The 13,254-nt window shown below is 44.5% G+C and overlaps 1 pseudogene; it reads left to right on the forward strand.

Annotated features, from left to right (window-relative positions):
- The first annotated feature begins 12,692 nt into the window (after positions 1-12,692).
- LOC134073158 (uncharacterized) overlaps positions 12,693-13,254 on the forward strand; it is a 42,704-nt pseudogene continuing 42,142 nt past the window's right edge.

Consider the following 13,254-nt stretch of genomic DNA (forward strand, 5'->3'; position numbering starts at 1 on the left):
GTCAGGAGCGTCGGGATCAGAAGAAACAGGATCGAAAGGAGCATCGGCATCAGAAGGAACAGGATCGGAAGGAGTGTCAGGATCAGAAGGAGCGTCAGGATCAGAAGAAACGGAACCGGAAGGAGCACGAGGACCGGAAGAAGGAGGGGAAGCGCCGTGGTCGCCACCCCCACACCAACAAGAAAGCACAATCGACTGGAACACCTGGTACTCTCTTGGTCTTCCCAGTAACAGAGCCTCAACAGAAGACTTCAGCTATGAAAACACTAGAGAATGGTTCCCCCTACACACAGAAGAACAGAGTGATAGTGCTATGTATATAGGACTAAATGAGACAGAAACTCAGCCTGAGGGATCAGGTGAAGAATCAGAACATGGGAACAATAGCATAATCACAAGTGTAAATAGCACAGCTGTAAATAATATAACCCCACCAGTAGGAGACATCACCATTACCTCCCCAGGCTCAGGAGGAGGGTAAAAGAAGCCATGCCAATGAAAGTCAGACCAGGAAAAGGAAGAAGAGGGAGATAAAAGATTGGAGAGACTGGGAAGGCAATTCATGGATGAAATGGGCCGAATACACCGCTAAGACAATACAGCCAGAGGGAAACTGCTATGTGTGCTCGACCATAGCACCAAAACTGACAGTGCTGCCCATGGCTGGAACATGCGAAGAAATTGTAGCCGACATGAGATCAGGGAAAACGTTTCTACAGGACCGCTTCTCCCCGTTTCATTGCCTTATGATAATGGGGAGCCGAAGAGGGCGAAGACTAAATGAGACAGCAGCATAGAGTGAGGATAAAGCCACCACTACCGCCAAGGTGACAAAAATCTAGCGAAGAATAACGGTGAGAGATGTGCAAAGGACTACCCAGGATTGGGAACCACAACAATACAGACAACCCACCCATACAGTACATCAAGGTGCCAGAAGATGCACAGTTTGAGTGCTTTGAGAGCCCCTATGGACGAAAAGGCACACTGAGCCTCCAACACGACCCATTAAAAATGCCATCAGGCACAGCAAGTAAAGCAGCAAGGATTATGACAAAGGCAATAAAAAATATAATGAAAGCCATTCCAAATATGAAGGAAAAGGACCACAAATAAAAATGGAGGAGGTAGGAGTATTCGACGGAAACTGGTCAGCAGAGTGGGTTCGCCAGCCAAAGGATTTCACATTCCGCTTAGTTAAAAAAAAAGTGGACAAAAATGGACAGTCGCACCCCCAGACAATGCAACCACGAGAATATTCTCTTACTATCCACAAGACGTTCCTCTAGCAGACGCCTGGTGGGTGTGTGGACGAGAGAGGGGAGCGCGAAACACACTCCCCTTATACTGGACCGGAAAATGCGCCCGAGTGATGCTGGCCCAGACGGCCCACATCATCACCTGGAAGCAAAGCAATGGGACAGTGACCAATAAAATCCCCAAGCCAACCACAACAACTCCCACGCCGATCAGAACAACTCTCAAAGACTCCCAAAAACGAACAAAGAGTCTGAAAGGCAGCCTGAAAAGGAAGCCTAGAGCAGCCACCTCTGGAGGAATCTACTTGGACAGCCAAAGAACATTCCAAAAGAATTCAAAGTACGTGACGAGGTGGTCGCAGGATTCGAGGCGGCTGTCATCCCAATCTATGGAGCAGCCGTAGGAATTGCTAAGAACGCAGAATGGATCAATGCAATCCACTACAACCATCTGCGGTTTATGAATGCCACCTCGGATGCATTTAATGCAGTGGACCGCAGGCTGAATAGAACCACCAGGATGGTAATAGAGAACAGGATGGTACTAGACTGGCTGGTGGCCAAAGAAGGAGGAGTTTGTGCCATGGTGGGGACAGAGTCATGCTGCACGTATATCCCTGGAGAAGATGGAGACATGGAGGATTTCACGACGGCGATGAACAGAATTAAAGATCTAAACAAAGAAGCTCACGCAAACTCCGGAAAAGGACTGACGTTCAACATAGGCGATGTGTCAAGTGTTTTTGGACCGGTGACTCAATGGCTGAAGAACACCTTTGGGTCAGTGGGAGCACAGATTGTGGCGATTCTTGTAAAGATACTACTTGGGGCAGCCCTTGTGGTAGGACTGGTCTGCTGTTTCACCCAATGCTGTGGAAGATTCCTCTCAAAAACAGTGGCCAAACAACTGATGGTCGTGGAGGCTGAGTATGAACTTATGGAGAGTATCCCAAACATTAGTGAGGTGGTTCCCCGTCCACCGGTTCAGTTTAAAAGGGGCAGCGGCTTGAGAACCACCTACCGCTACACACAAAATACATAAATATTTTGTTCGCACATATACACACTTAAACACATACTGATCACACACGCCCACACTATAATGGTAGATAACACAAGTGCTATTTTTTGTACACACACCCCCGCACGACACTGACAGGTAACTCACAAGACATGTACCTGCACGCCCAGGTGACAGAGGAAAAAATAGGAGTCATGGGCTGTGACCTGAAACGAATAAGTCGCCCCAAAAACTTTAGCCGCGCAAACAAATACTTATTACTCTTATTATTATTTAGTAGATGGAACTTAGAGTTGTGGAGGATTAGCCCTCATTTGCAAGGCCATCCAGCAGAGTTGGATAACTCTTGCTTGTAATGCTTGCTTGGAACCTACAAAAAGATGCTCTCACCCCGGCCTGCCATATGCTCACCCCGACCGCCTGAAGATATGGTGGAGTTTGTGGCTCCGACAGTACCCAAGGACGGGTAGGACCCCACTTTGGTCAGCAGGGGCCACCTAGACAGGGTACTGGCAGCACTTCTCCATGGTGTGGCGTACACTTGCGACCAGTGACGCCCACCCAGCCCGAAAGGGGCATGTATGTGGTGGTACTTGTGAGATATCCAAGGGGGGTGATGCTACGGGACAACAGGCGGGTGGAGCATGTAGGTAGTATAACCAAACTATAATCGATATATAATCAACATATCTACTGATTATATCACATATAGTCGTAGCGAACGGATTGTCAGATTAGGGACAAAAATACTCATGACATTGTTAAGAACCACTGATTTGGCATGATGGCCGTTGCATAAAATTGTATTTTATGTTTAGAAGGACTAACTTACCAGTCACTTCTAGGGACAAATCCGTCTCGGGTCCTAGCCATTGTTCATAGCAGGAAATTGGTCTTTCTGTCACCCGATCTGGGCGTCCCAGGTTTGATCATTAGTATTAATAGTTACACATAATATAACCTTAAAAGTATTGCACACATTACACAAAACATAATCTTGATAGTATTAGTATTCACACATAGCCTAACATAATATGGGTCATATTACTATTTACACATGCTTGATATTAATTATGTATGTTTATGGAATCGTTTAACCATTTTTTCAGAAGGGTACTTGTCTGGGCACACACGGATGGGTGTAAGCCAGTTGGAAAAAAAAAAAAAAAAAACTTGTGACAATTCCTACATGATGTTTGTATATGACCATTATTCATATTAATAATGTCTTGTCATCATTTAATTCCCTGAAGTCATGGTATATTACGTTTTATAGTTACTATAATCATCACTTGTTTCAGGGGACAATTATATGTGGTGTTCCCCAGTGCATGTTCACGCGTTTTGATGTAATGCCATGACAGTATATTCAGTCACATGGCGCATCGTATATGCTGTCAACTGTGGAGTGAGGCTAGTTTAGCCTCAAAGGGGGGAATATGTGGTGGTTTTCAGATTATATGTGATATTTTAGTCAGAATTCACAGGATGCATTCATGGTTCATAAGCTTTAAAATTGGGCCTACTGCCTTTGATCTTAGTGTGGTTCATAAGCTGTAACATGGGGCCTACTGCATACAGTACTGTATGTTCTTGTGTGTTCCTGTGTCTGGCATTTTTCTGCAAACATCAGCACCAGCATTAGCATCTGGTTTTGCTGAATGCACTTTCATCTAGAATATCTTAACTGACCATCTAAGCAAACCAAAGAGTTATATGGGACGGAAAGCCATATTAGGGCTGAACCCTCATGTTCCAAGGGAGAGGGGAGGTCATCCGCTGGTCGGGTCCGAGAAAGGACCAGGTGAATCTTCATGATCAAGGGAGAGGGGATGTCATCCGCTGGCGGGGTCTGAGCTGGCGGGGTCCGATAGAGGACAATGGGAGGCACACTGTCTGAGGTAGGCCTACCAGAAAACTCGCCACACAACTAATTTGGAACAACCATCCATAATAGAAATGTCAAGAAGAAAGTGTCTGAGAGAGAGTCTATATCATCCCCTGGCATATCAAAGCAAAGAAACACAAGAACACAAGGTCCGAGGAAAATGACATAAACTTTACGCTGATTGGCTAAAAGAATATGGGGTGATGCGAGCGGGGACGCCAAGAAGTGTGCTTTAGGTATATAAGATGAGACCCCGCCATCTTCGGTAGGACGTTCATCGGGATCCCCAGCGGATGACACCTCACCTTCTCCCTATTGTCTTGACTGTCAGCCTGAAACTTTGTTTTCGCTGTACTATCATTGCAATATGGGGAATAAAGATCAACAGTCTACAGAAGTCTCCTGTCTGTATTGTCTCCTACGGACGCTTTGTTCCGGAGTGCTATTTAGTATATAGTTAAGTGTTAAGTATTAATTAGTGATAATTGGATTCGCATAGTGGAACAATTTTCCACGACAGGCGCTCAGGAGTCTATAAATCTACTCAGGTGCTCTTCTGGGGCAGCCGTGGTGTACTGGTTAGCGCATCGGGCTTGTAACCGGAGGGTTGCCGGTTCGATCCCCGACCAGTCCACCACGGCTGAAGTGCTCTTGAGCAAGGCACCTAACCCCTCACTGCTCCCCGAGCGCCGCTGGTTGGGCAGGCAGCTCACTGCTCTGGGTTAGTGTGTGATTCACCTCACTGTGTGTGTGTGTGTGTTCACTAATTCGGTTAAATTGGGTTAAATGCAGAGAAAAGAATTTCCCTCACGGGATCAAAAAAGTATATATTCTATTCTATTCTATTCTATTCTATTCTGCTACGGGTGAGGTTAGAATCCAAAGGAAAAAAAGGGTTAGTAGAGGCACTCCGAGATTTTTATAAATATAAAAAGCCTTTAATGGTTCATGGCAAGGATAATTTAAAAGCACATGGGCCTACGCGTTACGGCCATATTGGCCATGAAGGCCCAAACGAGAGGCTCGCAATTTAGCTAGCTGTCATGCTAGTTAGCGGTTACATCTTGCTGCCAACTATGTCACTTACCAGTAGTTTATGTACAATCTATGAACGAATACAACTTATTTGGAGTGTTTAATCTTCTGACTCATGGTATTTTCACCGGCAAGGGAAGCTCAGACCTGTTGGTGCCTTCATGTGAAGTAAGTGGGCTAACGTCACTAATGCGACTGATGTGTTTGTAGTCCTTGGAATTACGATCTTTCACAATGTGAACTACTTACTACAACTATTTACTAGTTACGAAATAAACTGCAAATGTCTTTACATGAAAATTTGTCTTTAAAATTGACAAACATCATATGTGTAATTCATGGCACAAGAGGATCGGGACCGGAAAATAATTTATCTTTCTCCATAGACTATCATTCATTTTTTTCCCGATCTTAGGTCCAGTGGACCGACCACAAGGGGTGGAGACTTAGGTTCCCTATACACTAATCCGGCGAAACACGGAGGCAGTGTTGCCAGATTGGGCCCGCCCAATTGGGCTTCTTTAATATCGTTCGGCGGGGGGAAATAAGCTGTCGGCGGGTAAATAACATTTTGAGTTCAATGGTTCTCTATGAGAAAAACGTCATCGGGCGTTTTTTTGCTGAAGGCGGCGGGGTGATTGGGCGGATTTCAGTCAACCCAATCTGGCAACACTGCACGGAAGTAACACAGCGCCGCCATAACTGCGTGGCTGGCTGCTAAGAAATTAGCCCCTTGGTTCCATAGGCGGCTGTTGCAGAGGTTAGCTGACATTAATACACGTCTTAATACCTTATATTGTTAATAAATTACCTTCATCGGTAAGTTTTGGCATCATTGATCCAATGTTCCCTTTCACCTGACATTTTCTTTCTTGAGCGGGATCTCTTGTTAGACATTCTCTGACAGGATCCTTTCATTGAAAAGCACAGGCAAGTGTCACTCGTCATACTCGCAGGCAGTGTTGCCAGACTTTGCCAGGGAAAAAAGCTACCTGGACCTTGAAAACAAGCCCAAAACAAGCGACCGACAACCAAAAAAACCCAAAAAAACCCCCAAAAATGACCTCTGAAATGGCCAATGCAAAGACAGGTCGTCCGTAAGTTATTAAAAAGGCTGCTACGAGATCCCTTGATCGTTGTCAGAGCTGTGTGTACGCTTGTGTTTGTGCGTGGTGCATAGGAATTGTATGTAGCCTATGTGGTGCATTAAGATTGTATACAGGGCAAAGGGGGACGGTGTACGGAGCTAATTATAAAGAAGTCACAACTCGGGAAAAACAAGCCCAAGAACCCGCAACCCGCGACTTCTGATTTTTCCAAGCGACTTCACAAAAAAGCAAGCCCAAAGTCGCTTATAATAAGCGGTATCGGCAACCCTGCTCGCAGGCACGCAGTAATGGCGATATTCAAGATGGCAGCGCCCATAAAGTTTGTGCTGGAATAGTGTATGCTGTAACCCCTAAATGCAGGTTCGCTAATTATAGTGGCCGAATTACACCATTTTTTTGTGTACCCTTGGGAGGTGGTCAGTTGTCAAGTTTCGTTAAACATACATCAAAGCAGGCCCGGTTCTCCCTATACGCACACTACGCAAGTTGCGTAGGGCCCCACAAGTTAATGAAGGCCCTCTCCCCCGTCTCCCCTGAGTCAAGCGACAGGTAGGCTACTGTACAGTTATTATAGTGACAATCATCATGAAACCGAATTACAAACAGAGGAAGAAACGTTACGAGAATGAACAGCGGGAACAGCAGTCGGGTAAACGTGTTCGTTCCTCGGTTTAATGTCAACAAATAATCTGAGTAGCCAAATTGATCCATTTGTTTGCATCTCTGATGCGCGTGTTGCTGGCCTAACAGGGCAGTGAATCCCCTGATCTGTCTGTGGCTTGCTTGCTAGCCTTTCCCAGTCAGAGCAATCTACTTTGCAAAAGTTGTGAAATATAACCACAATTTGCGTTTTTTGGAATGTCGCGGCGACTGGCTACATTTTGAAATAAATAAATAAATTATAAGCACTCGAAGAGCGCAGACCTCCGCCCAAGTGCGCATTACTCCCAACATGTAATCCTTCCTTGAGTCATTTCAGACCTTTCCTGAATTCAAAATCCTTCCATAACGTTTGGAGTTATCTTGCTAACACACAAACAAACACCAATGAAGGTGGAGGTATCCTAATAGCCTACTAACCGTATCTTAAATAACGTGTGTGCTCGAGATGAAAGTAGGCTACCCTAATCGATGATTTCACTCTTCCCATACATTTTTAAAACCAGTAAATGCTTTTACTGTTTTACAATATCAGTCAAGCTTTCTTTGGTTTAGATAGCCTTCTTACTTAACATGCAAAATGGAAAGTAGCCTAATGGATTAACTTTGTTAACTTTATTAACAATTTTCTGTGCTGCATACTGGACAATAGATGCACATCGTGAATTAGGCCTAGGGTAGGGCCTATATGAAGTATTAACATGATTGTTTAAATAGTCTTTGACAGACACAGGTCAGCCTCAGTGAGTAGGCTACTAGCACAATCAAGCAGCCCAGACCCTAAAACTGCTTTTATAGCTGTGAAGGTGATTCAATCACATACAATTATTTTTCTTTCAATTATGTTTACAATTATTTTCTTTCTCCTAGTCCTTAATGGGCAAAACACTATATTTGGTAACTTTTGTTGACAAGATGGGGTGGGATGATTGAATTGGGAACACTGAGGTATCAGGTGCGACTGTAAAAAAAATGGTTAAATTTTGGCCCAGGTGGAGGGCCCCTTAGCAAGATTTTGCTTAGAGCCCCATGGAGGGCTGAACCGGCACTGCATCAAAGTGTTCCCAAGATATGAGGTCACTTACTGTTTGGCGACTTTGCCCCATTGGATTTGCCTTTATTATTGCAACTTCTGATCACAATGAAACTGTCATTAATGGACTCAGCATCCTCAATAACCCCTAAACTGACACTAAGATTGTGAAAATGTGACCATTAGTAGATGTATGTATGCAGTCAGTATATCCCCCCCCCCCCTCCCCGACGGGGCAAAACGGGGTCCGTCATTTTTCAACAGTAGAACCCCAAATTAAGCAAATAAAACAAACAAAACAAAACAAAACAAAAAAAACAATTTTAGCAAAAAAATCCTACGGGACCATTATTTCATGACAATTCGTACCCCACTAGCAGACGACCGTTCCTCCATGTATGGTCGCCTGAACACACAGCAGTTTGATACTTTGTTGCAAATGATTGCACCAAAGTTACAAAAAGCAGACACCACATTTAGAGAAGCCATCAGCCCAGCTGAACGTCTTTGCATTTGTCTAAGGTAAGTCTTAAAACATTAACACAATTACATTAATACACAGGATTAGATGTTAAAATCCCTTGTGCCAAAATCCAAGGCAAACACACATTAAGAAGCCCCTGTCCAAAATTAACTTAAAGAAGCAGGCTAACCACCACTCTGTTAACCAATGGTCACAAACACAAGACAGATGGCCAATCCCACAGCAGTATATGGTATACAGCATGTCATTGGAGTTATCAAGTGGGCACCCTCATTCACCGATGTTTCGTTAAGTTAGGCCCACGACACCTCATGAAGGCTTAACAGTGAAACCAGCGTCCTGGAGTCACTCCCCTCCATGCTGCCACCATACTACCACATTGCAACAAACAAACCAGCTAGTTTAGCTTGTGCTACGCTACATGCTACCACCACATGCTGCCTCCATACTACCACATTGCAACAAACAAACCAGCTAGTATAGCTTATGCTACGCTACATGCTACCACCACATGCTGCCTCCATACTACCACTAGTTTAGCTTTTGTTACGCTACATGCTACCACCACATGCTGCCTCCATACTTCCACATTTCCACATTGCAACAAGCTGACTTGCTTGTCGTAGCTTGCGCAACAAGCCAACTTGCTTGTCAGCTTAAGAACCTTAACCAACACACCACACACACCCATACTACCACATTGCAACAAGCCGACTTGCTGGTCTTAGCTTGCGCAACCAGCCAACTTACTGGTCAGCTTGAAAACCTTAACCAACACACCACACACACCCATACTACCACATTGCAACAAGCCGACTTGCTGGTCTTAGCTTGCGCAACAAGCCAACTTACTGGTCAGCTTGAAAACCTTAACCAACACACCATAAACCTAGGCACCTTGTCTCAAACACAAAACAAATAAGCCAGCTAACTTACCTTACCCCAGGAAGTAGAGTTTCTCCTTACCCACAACCATTCACTTGCTCGTTCTGCTGCCAAAGACATGTTACTAACCACTTGCCTTAGACTTCGTCCACGAATGCCCAACTCAGACAGCAAGCCAATAGCAGATCTGGCCACAAACCCTCGTGCACCGACTTCAATAGGCCTTAATCTCACACTCCAACCTCGCTGCGCTGCCTCCTCTGCTATTTGTATTTTGCTCTCTTTAACTCATTGGCCTCTTCTACTCTGTCTTCCCAAGGTACAGTTAGCTCGACCAGGATAACCACTTTATCTCTATCAGACCACAGCAGCAAGTCGGGTCGCAACCTAGTGCTCACTATATGCGAAGGTACTGCCATCTGCTGGCCTAGATCAACCTTCATTTCCCACCCCGCTCCATTAGCTAAAGAGCCGTTTTTACACCTGGGGCCTATTTCACAAAACCAGAGTAAGTAGATCCAAGATAAGTGACGACACACGCGGTTGACCAAGCCTGGTCAAAGTAAACATGCTAAATACGTTTCACTAATGCTGAGCGCAGATGAGTTGAGGCGGCTAGGTCAAGCCAGGTGTAAGTTATTCGGTATGTGTGCGCGTTCTCGTTTCTCCCCCAAATAACTCACGGTGGGAATAAAAAAGACGCGAAAAATAGCGTCTTGCACACAAAGTGAACAACCGCTTTTGATATAGACCAACAACGAGGTAAAGTTGTACTTTTTTGGATGGGAATCATGAGTATTTCTATTACATATCGGGAGTGGGTGTGGCAGACCAAGTGAATGCAAATATACGTATGCGCCCACGTGTGAGAGCTTCCTTGTCTCGGCACGCAACGTCATTAAGGAAGCACTGCGCCACCGCAAAGATGCACACATGACTATATATATCTTAATTTGTCTTAAAAGCCGAATTAGTTGAAAACACCTTCGAAAAAATGTCCCCTCCACTTCCAATCAACTACAGAAGGCTATTCATCAAACGTCCGTCAAAAAAGAAGCAAACAACGAGTATGTTATTAATTATAAGGCCACCATAATTTACATGACATCATATGGTATTAGGCAGACATTCTGCTATGTTTTGCGAGTAAATGCAAGTAGCAAATAATATATAAATGGAATACAGCTCTTTGAAAAAATCGCATGGAGGTCTGATTTGAATGACAGCTAGCAGAACCAATCAGATAATGTAATTACCATTAGAATTAACTTAGCTTGGCTGTTAGCCTGGTCGGGAGCAGGCTAGCTTCCAAGTATAAATTCCCATGGTAACTTATATGTGATCTCTTCTGTGAAACCAAGTCAAGGCTATGTTCATCCAGGATAACCCAGTAAGCCTGTCTAAATCCCCTATCTTGGTTTTGTGAAGTACCCCCCTGGCCTTCGTGGAACGCTGTTGACCCCCCTGACGTACAAAGTTAATTTGCCTACCATCCTTACTTGCTGCTAATGAATTAACTTCTCTCCGCTTATCCTCAATTGCTGCTGCTAAGCATTTCAGTACTTGGTTGTGACGCCATGTATAGAGCCCCTGGGTGAGGCTTACCTTGCACCCTGATAGGATATGGTGGAGGCTGCCCACACACGAACAAAGTGTACATTTATCATCCTCACCAAACCATTGACTTAAGTTCTTGGGAGATGGGAGCACATCATATGTAGCACCTAACATAAATCTAATCCTGCCAGCATCCATGCCCCATAGATCTTTCCATTTAATCTGCTTTTTTTCCACCCCTTCCCAGTTTACCCACTGCCCTTGTCTTGCCTGAGATACTGCCTTGGTACATCTAACAGTCTCCTCCTGCCTATGCATTTCCTCCACAACCATTTTCCTCCTTTCTCCTGCAGAAGCCTTGCTCCACAAAGGTTTTCTTATGTCTAAACCTAGACCCCCCCGCCCATGCTGCACATGACCCATTATGTCTCTATGCCTCAATGCTGATTGAGCTTGCTTAACTGCCTGCTCTGGGTTCCACTTCCTCCCTGCCTTAACTGTAGGTGCAACTTTCCTCACCACTGGGTCCTTAGACTGAGTAAGAGTCATTTCCAATCTAGCCTTAAGCACACTTAAATTCTTCTGTCAGACTAGATATTGGCAACTCCACAATGCCCTTCCCGTACAAGGCTACACTGCTTAAGCAGCGAGGCACTCCAAGCCATTTTCTCACAAAGGAATTGATCATTTTTTCTAACCTTTCAACCTTTGACAGAGGAACTTCATAGACTGTCAATGGCCACATTAGCCGGGGCAATAAGCCAAACTGCAAACACCACAACTTAAGCTTACCTGGTAGTCCTGACTTGTCAATTTTTGTAATACCTTGCCTAGTGACCTGTCTTAATTCTTCAACCTGTACCTTATCATTAAGGCTTGCATCATACCATCTTCCCAAACTCTTCACTGGCTTATCCATAACTGTGGGCATCACCTCCTTATCAATAACAAACTTCTTATCTACTACCTTCCCTTTGACAATTGAGAGACTCCTAGACTTACTAGGCTTCACCTTCATTCTAGCCCACTGCAGATTGCTATTTAGCTTATCCAATAACCTGTTGGTGCATGGGACGGTAGACGTCATAGTTGTCATGTCGTCCATGAAAGCCCTAACTGGGGGGAGGCGTAGCCCTCCCTGCAGTCTCTCCCCACCCACTACCCATTTTGATGCCCTAATAATGACCTCCATTGCCATTGTAAAAGCAAGTGGGGAGATGGGTCCGTGTACGTCGCCGCCATTCGATTTCCGTTCTGAGATGGAAAATCAAAAATCGGAAAACGACTCGTTCTCCGATTTTCGTTTTGAAATCAGAAAACGAAAAACGAGAAATGACTCGGTTTTGTTCTCCGATTTCCGATTTCAAAATGAAAATCGGATAACGAGTTGTTTTCTGATTTTGTTTGATGTGTGTATAATTGGAAATAGGAAATAGGATTACCTGGGTCGTATTTTCATAACCGATCTTGAATTAACATCTTTATATTTGACCCGGAACACTTATAGCCTAGTTTGAAATATGAACTTGAACTTGAACTTGAACGCAGTTCATCAGTTTGCGGTTGCAGTCGGTTGCGGTTGTTTTAACAGACTATAATAGCCTAATAGCTTAATAGATATGGCTCTTGATTTGTTCGGTGATTTTATCCGTACTAATATCACTTCTGGACTGTCCTGTGTGGAAGTGTCAACAAAACTGGTATCGTCTTTTGGGAACCAGAGGGGGTTTTCTGAGAGAAATGTCCAACAGTGGTGCAGGGAACAGGGGCTGATGAGGGACTTGTGTCCCGACAGCCGCCTCGAATGTGAGGTTGCGAAAGGTATCGAAGAGGTAGGCTTATCCTGTCAAGTGTAGACACATTTTCATATTCATTTCATATTCATTTTCATGTCATTGCAGTCACCTCGTCGCTACGTCTATAAAAAGTAAAAAGTAAAAAACTAAAAAGTCACATTGCACTAGGCTACCCGCGACCAGCGCGCTGTTTGCGCAGCGAATTAAGATTCGCTGCTGGTTAGGCTGCCGATCAAGGTTCTTGATGAAGCCTAGCCTATGTCCATTTTCCCAAAATAATAATAACTTCCTTACTTCAGCCAGTTGTACATATAGTATTTGCTAGACCTAACAATAAAACCTATGAATGATAGGCCTACACGGCGTTTTTATGTAGCCTAAGGAATAATCAACGACGCGCCGCAGGCGGAGGGGACTTTACACTTCGATAAGTGCATTATTTTCCTATAAACGCACGGCGCGTGGAGTTGATTATCCCGCTTATACCACTGCTACTATCATTTTCGTTTATATTGCCGCTGTCTTAG

The sequence above is a fragment of the Sardina pilchardus genome, chromosome 24 (assembly GCF_963854185.1).
Source record: "Sardina pilchardus chromosome 24, fSarPil1.1, whole genome shotgun sequence".
NCBI lineage: Eukaryota > Metazoa > Chordata > Actinopteri > Clupeiformes > Clupeidae > Sardina > Sardina pilchardus.